The 21,184-nt window shown below is 35.2% G+C and overlaps 1 long non-coding RNA gene and 1 pseudogene across 2 annotated transcripts in view; one reads left to right on the top strand and one right to left on the bottom strand.

Annotated features, from left to right (window-relative positions):
- LOC123618181 (uncharacterized) overlaps nucleotides 1-21,184 on the top strand; it is a 538,073-nt gene that overhangs the window by 250,761 nt on the left and 266,128 nt on the right. The gene's annotated exons all lie outside the window — the stretch shown is intronic.
- LOC123618182 (U1 spliceosomal RNA) lies at nucleotides 7,166-7,344 on the bottom strand (annotated as a pseudogene).

The following is a 21,184-nucleotide window of genomic DNA, read 5'->3' as shown; positions in this document are numbered from 1 at the left end:
CTTCACAGAATTGTGAGAGTTACATTTGAAGTCTGATCCTCACAGACTTTCTATAATCAATTATAGCCTAAAATAATCATTTCTGCTTATTAAATCTGAACTTGGGAATGCAAATACACGTATGTGAATACAGATTAGAACTTGAAGATAAATGGAAACTAATGCTTCCTGTATATTTGATTTCTCCTTCCAGCAGAAAGAGTAACTCGATTGCATGTTTAATTTTCCTTCATTAATTGTACATTATACTTTTAGATGTTCTTTTAATATCTGTGACTCAGGATATTGTATGTTATTATTTCACACAAGCGTGATCTCAGGAGATTTTGCATGATTTCCTGGGGCATTGGAATAAATTTTTCAGAGCCATATTTTTTCATGTAGTTTCCAATTAATAATGGTTCAGAATTCATAAAATTATATTCATAACTTAAATTGTTAATTTGTTAATTGTTTCTGTTATGCTCAATAAATATATTTGAGGAGAAACCATATCTCAATATTATAGTCATGCTGTAGAGTATATAAGAAAAATATACCATTGCTGTTGCTCTAAAGGGTCTTAAAATATTTTAACAGTAAACATAGGATATACATGATGGCACAGAAGTTTATAAAAAGTAAAATATACTCATACAGAGAAAAGTAGACAATTAATAGGTAAAGATCAAATCGAATCATCCTGTGGGCTAGGGCTTGTGTTTGGGCTTACTTACATCAACAAGATGTAATGACCGATGGCTTCATAGGCGTTATGGATGTGTACGTGTGTGAACACAAATGTGGTATATGTGTGTTCACTGAAACTTGATCTTAATGGTAGTAAGTAATGAAATGCGTGCACTCTAAGGATGTTTTCCAGGAGGAACTAACTAACTTACGCTAGGGCTTGGGAAAACTAAGACCGAAGGAAACTACTGTACAGTATTTGTGGCAGAGATCCAGATGAGAAAAGCGAAGGGCTTAGCGGAAGAGTGTAGCATGATAAAGTGTGTGTTTCTACCAGAGGGTAGCTGGTATACTGCCTTTAGAAGACGAAAAGTATCCAAATAGAGATTAGAAATCGGGAGGCAGGTGACCAAGGTGAGGCTGAAGAGGGAGGCAGGAGGGTGGTAAAGCGAAGTGAAAGCAGCCTAAGTATTACATCTGGGCTATGTTAGCACCTTGCACTGTTATGATTTCAGTGACAAAACCTTGGTGCCTGAGGTGGGCTGTTGGAAGGCAGGAGCTCCAAAGACCTGCAGGTCCTACCATGCCCCCTCTTTATAGGAAACCACTCTTGGTTCACTGGGAGCACGCTCTCCCCTCCTGCTCACCACTGGTAGGCAAGTCTGCATGGAGAGGGAGTCAGACAGCATCGGGGATCAAGACGTGCCTGTTCTAGTACCCATCAGATTGATGAGGTGAAGTCCTTCCTGTACTAAAAAAGCTGGATAAGTATGGGCTTCACTGTGTGGGAGACATTCCCACTACTCTGATTTAAACCCCAGGAACTTTTCCCATTCCAAAACACAGGGCTCTCCACCTCCAAAGATTACAGCTACCCCAAGACGACTGTAATTTCTTAGCTGACTGCCTTTCGATGCTTAAGGGAGAAAGTTATGGCAAAGAGAGGCCCTGGATCATTATTAGGTTGACAGTTGTAACTAATGATCCCTCTGGCCAGATGCCAAATTTAGAAAGGACTTGTAAGCACTTTTAAGACTTTGAATCTTATTCTACAACCCCAATAGGTGGTCTTTGAAGAATTTTGAACACAGCCGTAACATGATTGATTTTGCATTACAATAAAATGTCATTCTAGCTACAGAATAATGTACTAATTAGAGGTTCTAACTCAAGATGCCATATAGGAATATATTGCTCTCTCCTCTCCTGCTTCAAATGCGTACAAATAACAGAAAAGTTATGTGTTTTACAGTCTATAACCGATCCAGAAGGTGAAAAAGAAATAATGAAGAAACTCTAAAAAATGAAAATCAGAGTGGAATGTTTTGCATACCATGAAGGACTAGATTAACTTGGAGAGACTTCTGCTGTGAAATAGCTAGAAATTTTGGATTAAATATTGAACAAAGTCTTAAACGCAGACCAGAGTTACGATAAATTCAGAGAAAACTTCCATAGAATTTTAAAAAATGCATAGGGAAGGAGAGCCACAGTGATGTTAAAAGGTAAAACGAGGCACATTGAAATTTTCAAGAGTTGATTTGAGCATGCAATGAGTCCAGTTGGGCAGCACCAAATCAAAAGTGGCTAGCAGTGCTCCACCAATGGGAGCTAAGAGTGAGATTTTTTATAAAGAAGATGGAGAAGTAAAAAGCAAGGAAATTATTTGATTGGCTCTAGCTTAAGTAGTTACCTTATTTGAGAAAGCCTAGTGGGCTGTTTGTGATTGGCTGTTCTGAAGTTTCATTTTCTAGGAGTCACATGTGTTGACTCGAGCTTAGGTTTTGATTTATTTACTTAGGCTACCAAGGCATTAGGGCCACCTCAGTCTGATGGCGTCCTTGTTTAATTACTTTTAACAGTGTTCGTTGAGTGCAGAATTTTGATTGCCCTAAAATAATTTGCCGTCTTCATTCACCAAAAGGCTTGGGTTGTAATGGCTATATAGGGATAGAATTCAAAATAAACGCATACATGAACCCCCTGAAAAAGCTTGTCCAAGAGAAGACTACACTTTCAATGGAATGTGAAGATGAAAGCAAAGTTTATATTTATCAACTTGGACTTCGGGTGCAAAAACAATGATCCAGGATCAGTTCTGTTACTCCAGTTCAAATGCTCTAATTTGATATTTAACTTGTTCATAATATAAAGAGCTAATTTATTCTCCTTTCTCTTTTCTTGGGAGGAGGGGCTTCAAAATATATTTTATCTTTAAAATTGTTAGTAGAGACCTCTCTCTCTTTGCCAGCATTGTTTGCATCAGCATTCTCATTGAACACTATACATGTGCAAATGCTCTGAGCTACCTGTGGGAGATTTATCATATTTCATACCAGTGAAAATACCTCATTGTTATAAACCTGGCTCCACGACAAAGTATAGAGGAAGAAGCTCCAGGGAGATATCTCACCATCCCTGTAAAATCGTAGCATTTTAGAACAGGAAGAGTCTTTAGTGATGATCTGATTCAATGATCTGATTCAAATGATTAAATGACAGACTACCAAAGCTAAGAGCCTGACGCCTCTTTTAGGGAATAATTTAGTTCTGTGGAAGGAAAAAAGAACCTTTCTCAATCACCTATTAAAGAATTAAACGTGGACCCAATTACTTGCAGGTGCATTTCATATTACAGCAGACAACTAGTATTCTTTCCTCTAATTCCCATCTCATTAGTCCTTGAAATGGTTGCAGTATGATGACTTCAGTCCTATCAAGAGAAAAGGTAAAGGACAATCAATATTAATTGATACCAGGCACTGAAAGTAAACCAAGCAATGATGAAATATGTCTACTGTCAGACACGGCTTACTTGCTTACTCCTCTCATTCAATATGTTGTACCTTACTCTTCATTCCATAATATGTGGGAAAAAATCTTCTCCTAGTGTATGCATTGTGTGGATTACACGTGTGACCAAAATACTCATCTCCAAACAGTCACAAATTCCCTGTATACAAAATCCTAAAATTTTCCACTCTGTCATCACCTTTCCAGAGTCACTTGAGAGAAAAAAGGGGAGATAAATGATGCAGCTTATTACAACTTCTCTCCTCCGCCTTACTTTTCTATGCTATCCCTGTACTGTGATTGTCGTATAACTTACATTTCTATACTGTATCAAAACAAAGCATACTTTTTTCTAGGAAAAATTTCATTTGCATTTTTGAGGATAATGACTCTCCCTATGTATGAGTCTAAACATAAATAATTATTTAAATTAAAGAAGTAAATGCACACATGTCCTCTAATCTAGTTCCTTTCCAGTTTTCTCTGTAAACCGATACAGCTTTAGTCAATACTCAAGAACAAACGTGACATATTTAGTAATGCCAAGTCACATGTCCAAAAGGATGGAGAATATGTGTGAGGAGCTGATGAATAATGATTAATGGTGATTATGATGATTAAGAATTAATGATAGGTCCTGGATATTTTGGGGTTCTTACCCCTCCCATGTGTATAACAGATGACAAATACAATGTACAGCTGCATCACAATGAAATGCCTTTTTCCTTTGTAGAATTAGAACCCTTTCTGATACTGCTTTAATATGCTGGATGTATAAGGCTGCTATACATGCAACTGATCCAATCTGTGGCATTAATTATTTAACCCAAATGATGGAAAATGATACTGGTCTAAATAATTTACAAAATCACCAGAGATATTCATGATATGTGGCTAAGTGCTTAAAAAAATAACAAAAACATGCCCCAAATTTATTTAACCCATTGAATTTTACAAGAGAGAAAAATGTTTCTTGTCAGGACTGAGCAGGTAGATTATTCCCTTTTCATGTAAGGCATGTATAAAAAGGCAGAAATGCCAATTTTTGGCATTGATGCACTCTTGGAATTAGTTCTGTCAACACCCCTACAGGTGGCACAAGAGAAACAGATTAAGAAATTTGTTGAGAATATGTGGTCATTCCAAAATCCTGTTTTGGCTGTCCTCTTCAGCATCCTTTTAAGCCCCTGGATCCAATTCATTAAATCTTCTTGATTTGGAAAATAATTTTTCTGCATCCTACCATAAAAATTAAAAAGCTATTTTGTAACAGAAGTATCTGTTAAATGTCAAAAATCTGCCATGTGTTAGCAGAGTTGAAGTGCTCCCATTGGTTCAAGAACAAGATGCCAGCTGTAGCTTAGGTGACTCACAAGATAGGTAATGATCACGTACACATGTTGTTTTTGTTTCCATTCTAGCCTCACTACTGGGATATGTACCAGAAAACAGTCCTAATACAAATTCAGCTCACTTCCTGAAGATTTTTGAAGTAACTTACTTTTTTTTTATCAAATTCAATTTTTCACATTTGTTGTTGTGCTAACATAATTGTCTCTTAAACGTGTCATGGATTGAGATCATGAATTAATGAATTTTGTCTTGCTTACTTTTAAATCCCCAGTACTTACCATGTGGCAAATATTGTATGCACTAGATAAATGCCTATTGAGTGATGATAATAATGAATGAGTAAATTATTCTCTTAATACTCCTAGTTCATTTATTTCACTATAAATAATAATAATAGTACATTTCCCAATGTTGTTATTAGTAGTTAATAAAAGCACCATGATTATTAGTATCTACTCAATTGGAATATTAGAATATAAGTAGAACAGTAAAGGCCATTACTTTGAAAATCACAGCCATCCACCTAATTTAATTTCTCTTACACTCAGTATTGGTTGTGAAGTAAAATCTACATAAACCATGATAGACAATTCAGGCATCATAATTAAAACTGACCTCCTCTGTCCTTTGTCTATCACGTGATTCTCTTTTTGCAAAAAAAAAAAAAAAAAAAAATCACCAAAGCTTTTGTTTATCACACTGACTGAAATGTCAAGGACTCCAATGATTATGACTCTTACAGTAAAGCTTTATCAGAAGTATGTAGCACTTGGAATACTTAAAATAAAAAAAAAAATACCATATTAAATGTTTTGATTTGAGATCTGCCGTATTCTCACATTGTAGCAATTTATTTGATTCTCTACATTTCAGAAACCAAACACGAGAATGGCAGTAACCCCGGTTACTCAACGGAAAACAAAGAAACAAAAAAAGTAGCGCAACCGTGGTTGTAGCAGGCTAAGTGAACATGGCATGTAAGAGTAAAGCATCAGCCTTCACCAGTGTGAATCCTATGATCAGCCAGCTGTTTGTGAGACAGTCTGCTGTGCATGAGGAAAGATGGGAGGGAGATGATTAATCCTGTGAAATATCAGGCATGTTTAGGAGGGGAGAACAGAAAAAGAGGATTAAGTGACCAGGCTCTACATGACCTGATCCCTGCCTATATTTCCAGTTTAAGCTCTCAGCAACCACCTCACTGTATATGTTCCTATAATAAGGAACTCTTCAGTTTGATCGAATCCTCTTGTCGTTTCTCCATTTTGGACTTTTTCAGACTGTACTCTTTCTATCTGGAATACTTCTCCCCTCGCTGCCACCATTCTCGCTTCCTTGGGTGATTCCTATTCACTTTGTGTAAATCAACTTAGAAATCATTCTGAAAAAGGCTTGCCTGACTCTACTAAACTTGTGTCATATATCCCTTCCATGTTCTCAGATATCAACCCAGAGTTTATCATATTAGGTTGTAATTCAAGATATGCTCTCTACCATACTCTGCCTCTTACGTTCTCTGAAGGCAGGAGATACGTCCTGTAACCATATCTCTCTTGTTCATCATCATTTGCCCAATTCCTTGCGCAGCGCCTGTTTCATATAGTAAATGCATCTGTTGATTTAAAGCAAAATTGAATAATGAACAAAGACAGTTATTCATTAAGCATTCATTAACTCCTTAGTAGAGAGCCCAAATAACTCAGAAGAAACAAAAGTGAATACTAGGCAAGGGAATAGAAACCAAGACAAAAGTTCAGCTGCAAGGGTTCAGGAATTCAGAACAGATATTAGGTGGGAGGAGAGTTATATCATGTAACAGCCTGGGCAGCAGGATGGGAGAAATCGGTCCTTTTACGTTAAAAAGGGGATCCAGAATATAGTAGCAGATAGAAATCAGGCAAACCTCAGCTTTAGACAGAAAATATTTTGTGCTGTTATTTTCAGGACAGAAACTGATCTTTGATCACAGTTGGAGAGACAAGAGTGACATTTAGCATTTGCTGTGTGATTAAAAATATTTTTATTTGACCAGTTTTATGGAAATATAATTTACATGTAGAAAAATTCATCCTTTTCAGAGTACAGTTCTGTGAGTTTCAACAAATGTATACAGTCATGTAATCATCACCATAATCACGATATAGACCAGTTCCTTCACTCCATCACTGTAGTTATCCCTCACCCTCACTTTCAGCCCCTGGCAACCAATCATTTGTTTTCTGTCCCTAGAGTTGTGCCTTTTCCAGAATGTCATATAAATGGAATAATAAACTGTGTGGCCTTTTGAGCCTGGCTTCCTGTAATTAGCATAATACATTTGTGACTCATTTCTGGTTTTGTGTGTACATATTAGGGTTTTTTTGTTTTGTTTTGTTTTGTTTTTAACCCCACAAGTGCAAATTCTGCAGTTAAGTTTGCCACATATGGGAAAATCATAGGAGTCAGCACATCCGCAGTGCAATGGGCAAGACTTGCCTTGGGAACACCAACTTTGTGATCATGCTGTCTCCCCTGTCAGGTAATAAGTATTTATTAGCTTATCTTTTATTGCTGAGTGGTATTCCTCTGCTGGATACGTCACAAATTGTTTATCCATTCTCTTATTGAAGGCTATTTGCTTTGCTTACAGTTTTTGGCCATTATGAATAAAGCTACCATAAATACTCATGTACACAACTCTTGTGTGGAGATAATTCTTTCTCCCTTCAGGTAAAATAAATATTTGACTTTAGCAAAAGTGTCAGACTGTTTTCCAAAGTTGCTGTAATATTTTGTATTTCAAGCAACAGTTTATGAGAACTCCAGTTAGTCAACATCCTTGCCAGCCCTTGAGATTGTCAGGTTGTTCATCTGAGTGCTCTATTTTGTTTTGCATTTTATTTTTGTTTGTGCATTTCTAATCAGTGTGTAGTGATATCTCATGGTGGTGTAATGATACTGATTATTTCCTTTTCTTGCATTCAGTGTTAGACATACCTTTGCCTCATTGAAGTGTTTGTTTAAATCATATCCATTTGTACTTGGAATGTTTGTTTCCTTCTTATTATTTATTGAACTTTGAGATTCTTATATATATCTGACATACAAGTCCTTTGCCAGATATATGCTTTGCAAGCATTTTACCCCAGTCTGACTTCCCCTTTCATTGTGTAAACAACTTATTTAGAACAGCAGAAATTTTACACATTTATAATGTCCAATGTAAATTTATTATGGCTAAGTTTTGATGTTGTATTTAAGAAACGTTACCTCCCTCAAGTTCACAAAGATGTTTTCCTCAAGGAGTTTTATGGTTTCAGGTTTACATTTAGGTCTGTGATTCAGGTTGATTTAATTGTGTATATTACATGAGATGTGAGTGATATTCATATTTTCTTATGGATATCTAATTGTTGCAGGATCACTTGTTGAAAATACTGTTTTTTCCCCCATTGAATTACCTTTCTTAAAAATCAATTGGCCTCTCTCTCACCACTCCTTTCCAAAATGATACTGGAAGTCATTGCTAACGCAGTAAGGTAAGAAAAGTAAATTAAAGGTATACAGATTGGGAAGGGACTAATAAAACTGTCTTTGTTTGCAGATGACATGATCATCTGTATAGAAAATCTGAAAGAATTGACAAAAAAAGGTCCTGGAATCAGTAAGTAGTTACAGCAAGGTTGTAGGTTGTACGACGTTAATATACAAAAATCAATAACTTTCATACATACCAGCAGTATACAAATGAAACTTGAAATGAAAAACACCATGCCATTTGCATTAGCACCCCCCCACCAAAATCTAACAGAATATGTACAAGATGTATATGAGGAAAACTACAAAACCCTTGTGGATAAAAATCAAAGAACTAAATAAATGGAGAGATAGTTCATGTTCATGGATAGGAAGACTCAGTGTTGTCAAGATATTAGTTCTCCACAACTCGATCTATAGATTCAGTACAATCCCAATCAAAATCCCAGCAAATTGTTTTATAAGTATAGGTAAAATGATTCTAATGTTTATCTGGAAAGGTAAAAGACCCAGAATAGGCAAATCAATATTGCAGGAGAAGAACAAACTTGGAAGACTGGCACCACCCTACTTCATACTTACTATAAAGCTACAATAATCAAGACAGTGTGTTACTGGTGAAAGAATAGACAAATAGATCAATAGAACTGAATAGAGAGCCCAGAAATAGACCCCCTACAAATATATTCAACTGATCTTTGACAAAGGAGCTAAAGCAATACATTGGAGCAAAGATTGTGCTGAAACAACTGGACATTCACATGCAAAAAAATGAATCTAGGCACAGATCATATACTCTTGACAAAAATGAACTCAAAATGGATCATAAACCTAAATGTAAAGTGCAAAATGAAAAATTAAAAGATGACACAGGAGAAAAACTGTGACCTTGGGTATGGTGATGACATTTTAGATACAGCACTAAAGACAAAATCTATGAAAGAAATAATTGATAAGCTGGACTTAATTAAAATAAAAACTTATACCCTGAGAAAGATAAGGTCAAGAGAATGAGAAGACAATCCACCAACGGGGGAAAATATTTACAAAAGATCCATGTGATAAAGGACTATTATCCCGAATATACAAAGAAATCTTAAAACTCAACAGAAAAAGAAATGAATAAAATATGGGTCAAAGGCCTTTACAGACTCCTCACAAAAGAAGATAAATAGCTGACAGATAAACATGTGAAATAATGCTCCACATTATGTGTCATCAGGGAAATGCAAATTAAAACAGTAATGAGAGACCACTACACACCAATTAGAATGGCCAAAATCCAGAACACTGACAAGAAGCGCTGGTTAGTATGCTGGTGAGGATGTGGTGCCACCAGAGCTCTCATACATCACTGTAGAGAACGCAAAATGATACAGTCACTTTGGAAGACAGTTTGGCAATTTCTTAAAAAGTCTAAGCATACTCTTATCACACAATCCAGCAATTGTGCTCCTTGATATTCACTCAAAGGAGCTGAAAATTTATGTCCACGTAAAAGCCTGCACATGGGTATTTATAGCAGTTGTATTCATAATTGTCAAACCTTGGAAGCCACCAAGGTGTCCTTCAGTAAGTGAATGGTTAAAGATACTGTGGTACATTTAAACAATGGAATATTATTATCCAGTGCTAAAAAGAAATGAGCTAGTGAGCCATGAAAAGATGTGAAGGAAGCTTTAATGTAGTTTATATGTGAAAGGAGCCAATCTGAGAAGTCTGTTGTATGATTCCAACTGTATGTTATTCTCAAAAATGCAGAACTATGGAGACAATAAAAAGACAAGTGAGTGCCAGGGACAAGGGGAAAAGGAAGGAATTAATAAGCAAAGTATAGAGGGTTTTTAGGGCAGTGAAAACACTCTGTGTGATACCATACCGATGAATACATTATGTATTACTCCAAACCCATAGAATGTACTACTTCAAGAGTGAAGCCTAAGGTAAACTCTGGACTTTGGGTGATTATGCTATGTCAATGTAGGTACATCCTTGGTGCGTGATGATGATAATGGGGGAGGCTATGCATGTGTAGGAGAAGAGAGTATATGGGAACGCTCTGTACTTTCTTCTCAATTTTATTATGAATCTAAAAACTCCTCTGAAACAATTCTTTGAAAAAAATCAATTGACCAGCTATGCGCGGGTCTATATTAGGACTCTGTATTCTGTGCCATGGATTTATGTTTCTATCCTCTCTCTAATACCACATTTTCTTCATTAGTGTAACTTTGCAATAATTATTGAAATTAAGTAAAGATTATCTTCTGACTCAATTCTTTTTCAAAAATACCATTTTGCTCTTCTAATTCCTTTGCAATTTCACATAAATTTTTAGAATCAACTTGTTGATTTTTAGAAAAATTCGTGCTGTGACTTTGATTCTTGCTGAGTTAGTTGAATCTATAAATCAGTTTTGTTAGAGTTGCCATCTTAACAATACTGAATCTTCCAATCCATGAACACAATCTCTCTCTCTCAACTTGTTAAGGTCTTCTTTGATTACCATTGTCAGTGTTTTATATTTTCTAGCATAAAGATCTTGTATATATTTTGTCCGATTTGTATCTAAGCGTTTCATGGTTCTGATACAAATTTAAATGCTAATTTTTTTATAAACTTAAAAAAATTTGAAATAGAATTAGATCAAAAGAAATTTTTCAAAGTACAAAGTTCCTCTGTACCCCTCACCCTGTTTCCCCCATTGTTAACAACTAAGGAACCAACATTGTTATCTTATTATTAAAAAAATTCACACTCTATTAGTATTTCATTAACATCTTTTTTCTGTTCCTGGATTGTATCCAGGATATCCCATTACATTTAGCTGTCATATCTCCTTAGACCTTTCTGGTCTGAGACAGTTTCTCATATTTCCTTCTTTTTGGTGGTCTTGACAGTTTTGAAGAGTATTAGTCAGATATTTTTAGAATTTTTCTCAGCTGAGATTTGTCTTTTTCTTATGATTAGACTGTCAAATATATACAATGTGTGTAAGTATATGTTTGTGTAATGTATACATGTATTTTTATAATTTATAAGTGTATGAAATATGCATATATTTATATTCTTAGTATAAACATATGAAATATGTAAAATGACACTGGTGACTGATGACTCTGGTTGAGCTCAAACAAAGCTTAGCAAACTTACCAGATCATTCTGCCAGCACAACCAATTATTCAGAGTTGGCAAATGAGATCATCCCTATGTTCCCCAATGAAGTAGTGGGTTTTTCTTCACTGTCCGCTGGCTAGGAAGCCCCTGCTAGAACAGTAGCCATTACCCTGCCAGATGGGGACCCATCAACTATCTCAGAGGAATCAGACCTCTTATTCTCACATTGGTCTTCTAAGGAAGGTCACCACCCCAGAATCTAAAGTGATTTTCTACATGTGACGTGATTGGACATGTTTCTCACTATGAAAAACAAACAAAAAGAACAGGGGAAAAAAACACCCAACTGCTCAAAATACAACCTTTTGTCAGACACTTCACAACCTATTCTCTCCTAAAAATTACTCCTGACTCTGCAAAGAACAAGTAAGGAGATCAGGAAGTTTCCAACCATCAGCAAAGCCATCACATGCTGCTCCAAGAGAAAGTTCCCCAGACAGTAACTTCATTAACCTTAGACAGTGGCTCCCCTTTTGTGTGGGGCAGTTCCCTCGGACACTGTGCTGTTCTTCTTGGTTATATCCTGAATACAGGAGGAATTTCATGACTCCATTTGGGAGTCATCTCCTGGACATGGATTCTCTCCTTCCCCAGATTCTCAGTCTTTTTTAATCACCAGATTCAAAGAGTGTTTCTGCATAGAGATTGAAGAGTGGGGTGTAGGCTGGCCAACCCTCAGTCAAGTGGTCTGTTGTCCCCAGTTTATCATTGTTTCACTGCTCAATTACTCGTTTTTGTTTTTCTACACAGAATCAAGAACAGCCTTCTATAGGACATTTTCCCTTGTGTGTTGTTCTCTGGTTTTGCCCAGTTTTTGCTCACCAGTATTTGAGGTGGGCAGGCAGGCATTTCTCACCATTGTTCCTAGGGACAGGAAGATACTATGGAACATCGCTGTGATTTACTTAGTCCTATTTTGGCTTAATTTTTATACAAGATATTAATAATATTAACATTGCCATTAGATTGAATATTGTTGTAATTACTCTGTTCGTCTCAATAGCAGTAGTAGTAGTACTAAGAGTCGTAGCATCACTAATTATGATCCCTTGATGGAAACTCAGTAGACAGGATTAGTAGACTGACCTTGCTTTTAATGATCTAAATAATCAAATCTGATAGAAAACCAAAATATCTAGTTTACTTTTATATTCCATAAGTTCCTAGGATCTTTTCAGAGGTATTTCCTGAGCCAGCTGGGAAAGATGAGAAACCATTAAAGGACAATCCCATACTTGTTCACTCCTTCCCACATTCTGTTTACCAAGCTGAGGGTGCTGCCTGCCACTACTGGGCACACACTGACCTAAAAAAAAGTTTTCTCTGTTTGTTTTGGCCCTTAAACTGCCAGGTGAGACAAACCTGGTCAATTATGTGTGTTAATACTTGACTTTCCCTTCCAAGACTCCATCCATAAGATACATTAATGTTCCTTATTAGAAGAAATATCTTCAGCAGCTCTCCTGCATGAAGTAAAATTTACCCGTAGTCTATATATTAGATACCAGCTACTATATACAAAACAGATAAACATCAAGGTCCTACTGTATAGCACAGGGAACTATATTCAATACTTTGTAATAACCTATAATGAAAAAGAATATATATGTGTAACTGAATCACTATCCCGTACACCAGAAACTAACACAACATTGTAAATCAACTATCCCTCAAGTGAAAAAATAAAAATAAAAAAGCATATTAAACTATGAGATACGGGAGGTTTTGTTTACATGTTTCCTCCTTGAAAAAAATCTTCGTATAGGCCAACTTTTCAATTAATTATTTTGAGCTTAAGTCCTAAATCATTAAATCTCTGAATACGTAGGACAGTTAGAGAATAAATTAACAAGTCTGATACTTAATTCAATTGGTACTTGAAGTGTGATACTTAATGCAATTAATTCAATTCAATCGTGAAGTTGCTATTTTATGGATTAAATAAAATAGGCATACTGGTAGACTGTTTATAGCCACAGGTTTATATGCATTTTACACGTAACAGGAAAATGAACTAAAGAGCATGGCTTTAGCATGCAGGGTATCTCTTACTTTGACAATCTTCTGTCAGCTGTGGGCAGTGGATGTAAAACAGCAAGTCCTGACTTGCATTCTATACAGTTCCTTGCATAGTCTCTCTCATAGTGCCTGATCATAGGAACCGTAAGTGCTCAATTGAAACTTTCCATATTTTGCCTCAAGATCTCATTAAGCAATTCTTCATGTTCGCTGAGTATATTTTCTTCCAAGTTAATGTAGGCCATTTCTTTCCCCAGCCTCCTGGGGAAAGAAGGTTACTCACTGCTTCCCCAGCCTCTTCGTATATTTCAGTGTGCTCTTCCAGCTTCCCCTTGCTCAAAGCTTAGTCTCAAAGCTTTCAAGTTTGTTTGTTTGTTTTTATTGAGGTATAGTCAGTTTACAATGTTGTGTCAATTTCTGGTGTACAGCACAATGCTTCAGTCATACATATGCATACATATATCCCTTTTCATATTCTTTTTCATTATAGGTTACTACATGATATTGAATATAATTCATAAAAAAGAATAAAATAACGCCATTTGCAGCAACATGGATGGACCTAGAGGTTGTCATTCTAAGTGAAGTAAGCCAGAAAGAAAGAAGAATACCATATGATATCACTTATATGTGGAATCTAAAAAAAAAGACAAACGAACTTATTTACAAAACAGAAACAGACTCACAGACATAGAGAACAAACTTATGGTTACCAGGGGGGAAAGGAGGTGGGAAGGGATAAATTGGGAGTTCAAGATTTGCAGATACTAGCTATTATATATAAAATAGATAAACAACAAGTTTCTGCTGTATAGCACAGGGTTTCAACTTTTTTGTTAGGGCAACACTCTATTCCTAGGTACCAATTTCTGTACCAATTACCTATTGCTGTAAAAGAAGCCATCTCAAAATTTAGTGGCTCAAAATACCATTTTATTTGTTCATTGTTCACTATTCTGAATGTCCTCAGTTAAGCCTGGATTCAATTCCATGATTTTCCTGCTGTTCTTTTCTCCTGTGTTTCAAGTGGCTGCAGTCATTTGGTAATTCACTCATGTCTTGATGGTCTACACTCACACTTCTGACAGTCGGTGTTGGATGTTGGCTGACCCCCATGTCTCCAGCATACCAGCCTGGGCTACACCACATAACTGAGAAGGAATTTCAAGAAAGATGAAAGTGGATATTCTCAAGGCCTTTTAAGATCTACATTTAGAACTCCCATGTCAATCCTATTGGTCAAAATAAGTCACAAAGAATTTGCGTCCAAAAAAGAGTTAAGTGAGAAGATGGTAGTATGATTTGTTTTCATTTTTACTGGATGAAAATTTCTAAACTCTTCTATCTTAGATAAAGTGATATCATCTATTTAATCACTACTTTTTGATAGAAAATCAGGTTATTTTCTAGAAGTCATTACTCAAAGTTAAGGATATAAATTAATTATAACAATAATCTAAATATGAAACCCAAAATTAAGTTTAAAAAACCTACTTGAGGATCCAATCATATTAAAATTGTGCTAACTTTCTATTTTAAAAACATTCCAAATATTTCATGTGAGCTTAAACCCCAGGTAATAAGAATATATGTTTACAAATAATAATATATTAAAAGACTCAAAAATTTATGATAATTACATAGTTTAAACAAAAGAACAAAAAAGTCACCATGGCAGAATCCAAAGTTCAGAAACAAGCATACATATACAGACATATCTCTGTGAGTGTGTGAATACACACGCACAGGCATACACACACATTTAAGCTACATTTTAAAGGAATAGTTGGACTTGGCTACCCCCAAATTTAAAGTGTTTATAAAGAACAAAACAATGCAAGTTTTTCAGATCAATGACTATTTGAATTTTTGTATGTACATTTGAGACACTGGGTTAATGTAAATATATTTTCAATGAATGAGAAAAATATGAGCATACAATAAAGTAGCAAATTTAAAAAGACTGAACTGACAGTTTACAAAAGAAGGAATTGTACATACCTATGCATATATATTTATATACACAGTAGATACGATGTGGAGAATAAATAAGACTGAAACAGAGGTGTATATAAGGAAACAATTTACAAAATATTAGGAAGCTAGGACAAAATGGTGACAGAAACTAGAGAGATTTGAGATGTTATGAAGCATTTGTTGATATAGTTAATCTGAGATTATTGAATGGAAAAAGGATATTAAAAATTACTCCCAGGTTTCTAGTTTAAGTATCCGAATGGAGTATGGCTATGTTTAACAGTATGGTTAATTCTGGGTTAAAGTGTTGGGAATCCCTTTTGAACATGGTGAATTAAGCTATTATCTCCTTTCCAGTCTCACTGTTTTCACTTTCTGAACCCTCTTTTAAATAGGTGTTAGAACTTTTAAGTCAATTTTCTTTATGTTTCAAATTCTCTTTGAAAAAAATTTTTTTCTTTTGCTTTACAGTGACATTTTGAGGGAAAATTCATTCCTTGGGTATACTTTCTAGCTCTCTAATATGCTTTTCCACTTTGTCCATTCTACTCTTTAACTTAGCCATTATCTGTAATTATTTCTTATACATAACAATGCAATGTTTTAAAAGAACTTCCTGTTCCTATTCCATGCATGTAATACTCATATTAGCTAAACTTATATTTCCTGCACTTGTAGTTGCATTAACAATTTCTCTCTGTAACTTCTGTTTGTTGAGTCACTATTATTTCATTCACGGTATTGACTTTAATTAAATGTTTGGTGACCTTTAAACAGAATAGTTCTATGTGTGCTAGTGCAAAAAAGAAGTCAGAATGGGTTAATGCTTGAATGAGAAGTAAGGGAATGGAGACACAGTGATTACCCAATAATTTTAGAAGATAGTCTTTAAAGGATAGAAAAAAAGGAGGAACACAATAGTTCGAGAGGACAAGGTATTAAGAGAGAGGTTTGTTTGAATGTTTGTGTGTTTTGATTTTCCTATTTTATATTATTGTTTAGAAGGGAAGATACCAGCTCACGCTCCTTTGCAGTGTGACCTGCTTATGCCCCTTCCATAGGCAGAATCTATTTCGCTTACTCTTGAATCTGGACTCTGCAGTAGAATGTGGAAGAAGAGATGATGTATAACTTGTAATATTAGACATTAAGTAACCGCATCTGTACATCTGTAACCACAGCCCTTTTTAGAGAGCTTCCACATCTAGGACCACGTGCCACCATGATGGGCCCCAAGCTCCACAAAGATAGAAGCTCCTTTGTTCGGGACCTTGCCCTATGTATTCTTTATCCGGCTGTCAGTACATTTCCTTTAATATCCTTTTGTAATAAATCTGTAGTCTACTGAGAAAAGAAAGGAAGGAAGAAAGGGAGCTAGGAAAGAAAGAAGGGAGGGAGGAAGGAAGGAAGAAAGGAAGGAAATCTGTAACTACAAACTTGTACCTCTTAGAATGGTCCCTCCTGGAGAGAAAAAAAAAAAACATAACAATAATACAGCTACACTAAAGCAAACATGCTGTGAGGAAGCTCAGACAAGCCACATGAAGGCAGAGAGGGAAGCCACATGGAGGAATATGAAGATGCCAGACATGTGAGTGAAACATTTATGTACTTCCAGCCCTGCCCCATCACCAGTTGATTGCAGCTGATTTACTGGAGTAGAACCGCCTAGCTGAGCTCTGAATTCTTGACCTACAATTTCCTGAGCAAATAAAATGCTTGTTTAAACTTCTAGTTTTGGCGTGCAACAAAAGAAAACTAAAACAGTGAGAGTGTCTCTGTAACCAGCCACCCTTTTCTTCCTAAGCACAAATAATTTTAATGGTTAGTATTCCTATAGAGTTTTTCTTTTTAAATTAACTTCAACACATACAGAACATTTATAAAGATTAAAATAACAAATACATATATTAATTACCCAATTTAAGAAACAAAACATTATAAAAGGTAATAACAGCCCCTGTACATCCCTGTATAACCATACAGGGTTATGAAGTAACCCTCCCTCCCTCCCCTGATGAAGTAACCACTATCTTGCAATGTTGTTTATTGTTTTTAGTGTCCTCTGCCTCATTTTATTGTGCTTCACTTTATTGTGCTTCGCAGATACTGCATTTTTTTTTCCTGATTGAAGATTTGTGGCAACCCTGTGTGAAGCAAGTCTGTTGGTGCTATTTTTCCTACAGCATTTGCCCACTTCATGTCTGTGTCCCATTTTGGCAATTTTCCCAATATTTCAAACTTTTTCCATTAGTATTATATTTGTTATGGTGATTTGTGATCAGTGATCTTTGATGTTACTACTACAACTCCCTGAAGGCTCAGATGATGCATTTGTGACCAATAATGTATATTTTAATTAACATATGTACATTATTTCTTTAGATATAATTCTATTGTCCACTTAATAGACTGCAGTATAGTGCAAACATAACTTTTATATGCACAAGGAAACCAAAAAATTCATGTGACTCACTTTATTGTGGTGGTCTGAAACTAAACTTGCAATATCTCTGAGGTATGCCTGTATTTCTACTACATATATATTTTTTCTTAAGCACTATAGGCTATTCTTATGCAAATTTAATCTTCATACAAATGGAATTTTACTGCATTATGCATCGGCAAACTGTCATCTTTTTATAAATTGAAGTATAGTTGATTTACAATGTTGCATTCATTCCTGGTGTACAGCATAGTGATTCTGTTATATATATATATATTCTTTCTCATTATATTTTTTTATGTTAATATGTAAAGGTTTATTCGTTTTTTTAAACTTTTTTTTACTGATTTATAATCATTTTACAATGTTGTGTCAAATTCCAGTGTAGAGCACAATTTTTCTGTTATACATGAACATATATATATTCATTGTCACATTTTTTTCTCTGTGAGCTACCATAAGATCTTGTGTATATTTCCCTGTGCTATACAGTATAATCTTGTTTATCTAGTCTAAAATTTTGAAATCCCGTCTATCCCTTCCCACCCTCCGCCCCCTTGGCAACCACAAGTTTGTATTCTATGTCTATAAGTCTGTTTCTGTTCTGTATTTATGCTTTGTTTGTTTTTGTTTGTTTTTTTTTTTTTAGATTCCACATATGAGCGATCTCATATGGTATTTTTCTTTCTCTTTCTGGCTTACTTCACTTAGAATGACATTCTCCAGGAGCATCCAGGTTGCTGCAAATGGCGTTATGTTGTCGGTTTTTATGGCTGAGTAGTATTCCATTGTATAAATATACCACATCTTCTTTATCCAGACATCCGTTGATGGACATTTAGGCTGTCTCTATGTCTTGGCTATTGTAAATAGTGCTGCTATGAACATTGGGGTGCAGGTGTCATCCTGAAGTAGGGTTCCTTCTGGATATATTATAAGGTATTGAATATAGTTATATGTGCTATACCGTAGGACCTTGTCTATCTACTTTATATATAACAGTTTGTAACTGTTAAATCTGAACTCTTAATTTATCCCTCCCCCTGCCTTTCCCCTTTGGTAACCATAAGTTTGTTTTCTATGTCTGTGAATCTATTTCCTGTTTGTGAATAAGTTCATTTGTATCATTTTTTAGATTCCAAATGTAAGTGATACCATATGATATTTGTCTTTCTCTGACTTATATCACTTAGTATGATAATCTCTAGGTCCATCCATGTTGCTGCAAATGGCATTATTTTATTCTTTTTTATGGCTGTGTAGTATTCCATTGTATAAATATACCAAGCTTCTTCATCCAGTCATCTGTTGATAGACATTTAGGTTGCTTCCATGTATTGGCTATTGTAAACAGTGCTACTGTGAACATTGGGGTGCTATCTTTTGGAATTAGAGTTTTCTCTGGATATATGCCCAGGAGTGTGATTGCTATATCATATGGTAGTTCTATTTTTAGTTTTTTAAAGAATCTCCGTACTGTTTTCCATATTGGCTGTACCAAATTACATTCCCACCAACAGTGTAGGAGGGTTCCCTTTTCTCCTCACGTTCTCTAGCACTTATCAGCAAACTGTCATTTTTTTCCTGCAGTATTAGTTTTTAATGATTTATCTAGATTGATACAAGTTACTCTATCTAAATCATTTCATTTGTTCTGAGTTGTTTCCTGTTGTTTGTCTTTCTGAGAGCCACAAGTCATTCCTCTTCCTCCTTTTCTGGCTCCTTTTTATTTTTAAAATTCTAAACCAAAAGCACAAATAAAAATTTCAAACCTACTTATTTACTTCCCATGCCAGCATATTCACCTCCTGGTTATTATTTTTTAAATCAGAGGATTACTTTTTCTGCCCTGCCTACCTCTTTGTCCTTTGATGCAATTCTGATATTTCCTCTAACATTGCTGACTTCTACGGTTCCTCTGTAGCTTAGTCTTTTTCCACAGGACATAATTCTAAAGAACACAATTAAACAGAACACAAGAGGGTTTTAAAGTAGAGATAAAAAGTTATTTCTCTACAGTAATGGTGGAGTAGATTTATACATGTTGCCTTATTGGTAGTTCCCAACCCACCACCAGAAATCAACAGCAAAAGACCTACACACTAGCAGTCTGAATTGTTGCCTGGAGTGCTGTATTTATAAATATGTAATGGAAAAGAAAAAAACAATCAAAGTCCAAATTGGGTTTCACATTTGCCTTGATAACACCCTCTTCATATGGAAAGCAGCACCTCAGCTGCAGATTCTACCAACTTAGGTTCTTTGCAGTAGGAAAAATATCTAGGTGGAGGAAGCATTTCTTGCCTCCAAATATTTTACCCTTGTCTCACATTATTTCAGGAAGAATACTCTCTAAACCTCCATACAAACTCTAATAGTAATATTTTGTGTAACTGAATTCCAGACATCATTTGAATAGTCCTTCTTTTGTGTCATCTAAAGTTTAAATCAGATTCTTAAATAGAGTTGCAGAGCAAAGCTCAGGATTTTCAAAGATTTATATTCATACGAGAGCAGTGTGTTCAATTCTTGATGATCGTTAGTTTGAAACTAATAGTAACTCCACTCCAAACTTGAGGAATGAAAGGAGACAGTTGAATGTTTAAGTATCTAGCATGTGAATCTCCTTTACCTCATTATTTATAATTTGTTTTTGTTTTGATCTTATAGTCCTTTTCCTCAGTTTTCTTCAATTTGTGATTGCAACCCAAACTGAATCATAATTACTAAAATTTATTAAACTGTTATTAAGCCCTTACCATATGCCAAGTATTTTGTTCATTGCTTTACACATTTTATTGAATTCTCTCAATCTATTTATGAATCAGTAATGCCCCATTTTACATATGAGGAAACTGAGGTGTATAAAGACTTTCAGACACATTATTTATAACAAAATCTATCATTGTGTTTATTCAGCTTCAGACATTTGAAACAAAGTAAAACCGAGAACACACACATAACAGTTAAAAACATTATTTAGTCATTACACAGTTAAAAATCAACAGAAATATAGAGAGACATAGTAAATTAATTACATGGAAACTCTCTTTAAATAAGTCTGTTCAATCCCGAAACCAATATCAAATTGAGACTAAGCTATCTTCTAATTAAAATATTTTAACTAAAATATCTTTGTTTAACAAAAATATCTTTCTTCATACCTTATTTAATTCTCTATATGAATTGTAGGAAACTGTAATAAAAAAAAAAGTCCTCTGCATACTTTATAGA

This window comes from Camelus bactrianus, chromosome X (genome assembly GCF_048773025.1).
Source record: "Camelus bactrianus isolate YW-2024 breed Bactrian camel chromosome X, ASM4877302v1, whole genome shotgun sequence".
In the NCBI taxonomy this organism is placed as follows: domain Eukaryota; kingdom Metazoa; phylum Chordata; class Mammalia; order Artiodactyla; family Camelidae; genus Camelus; species Camelus bactrianus.
This window is presented reverse-complemented; position numbering and strand designations above follow the sequence as displayed.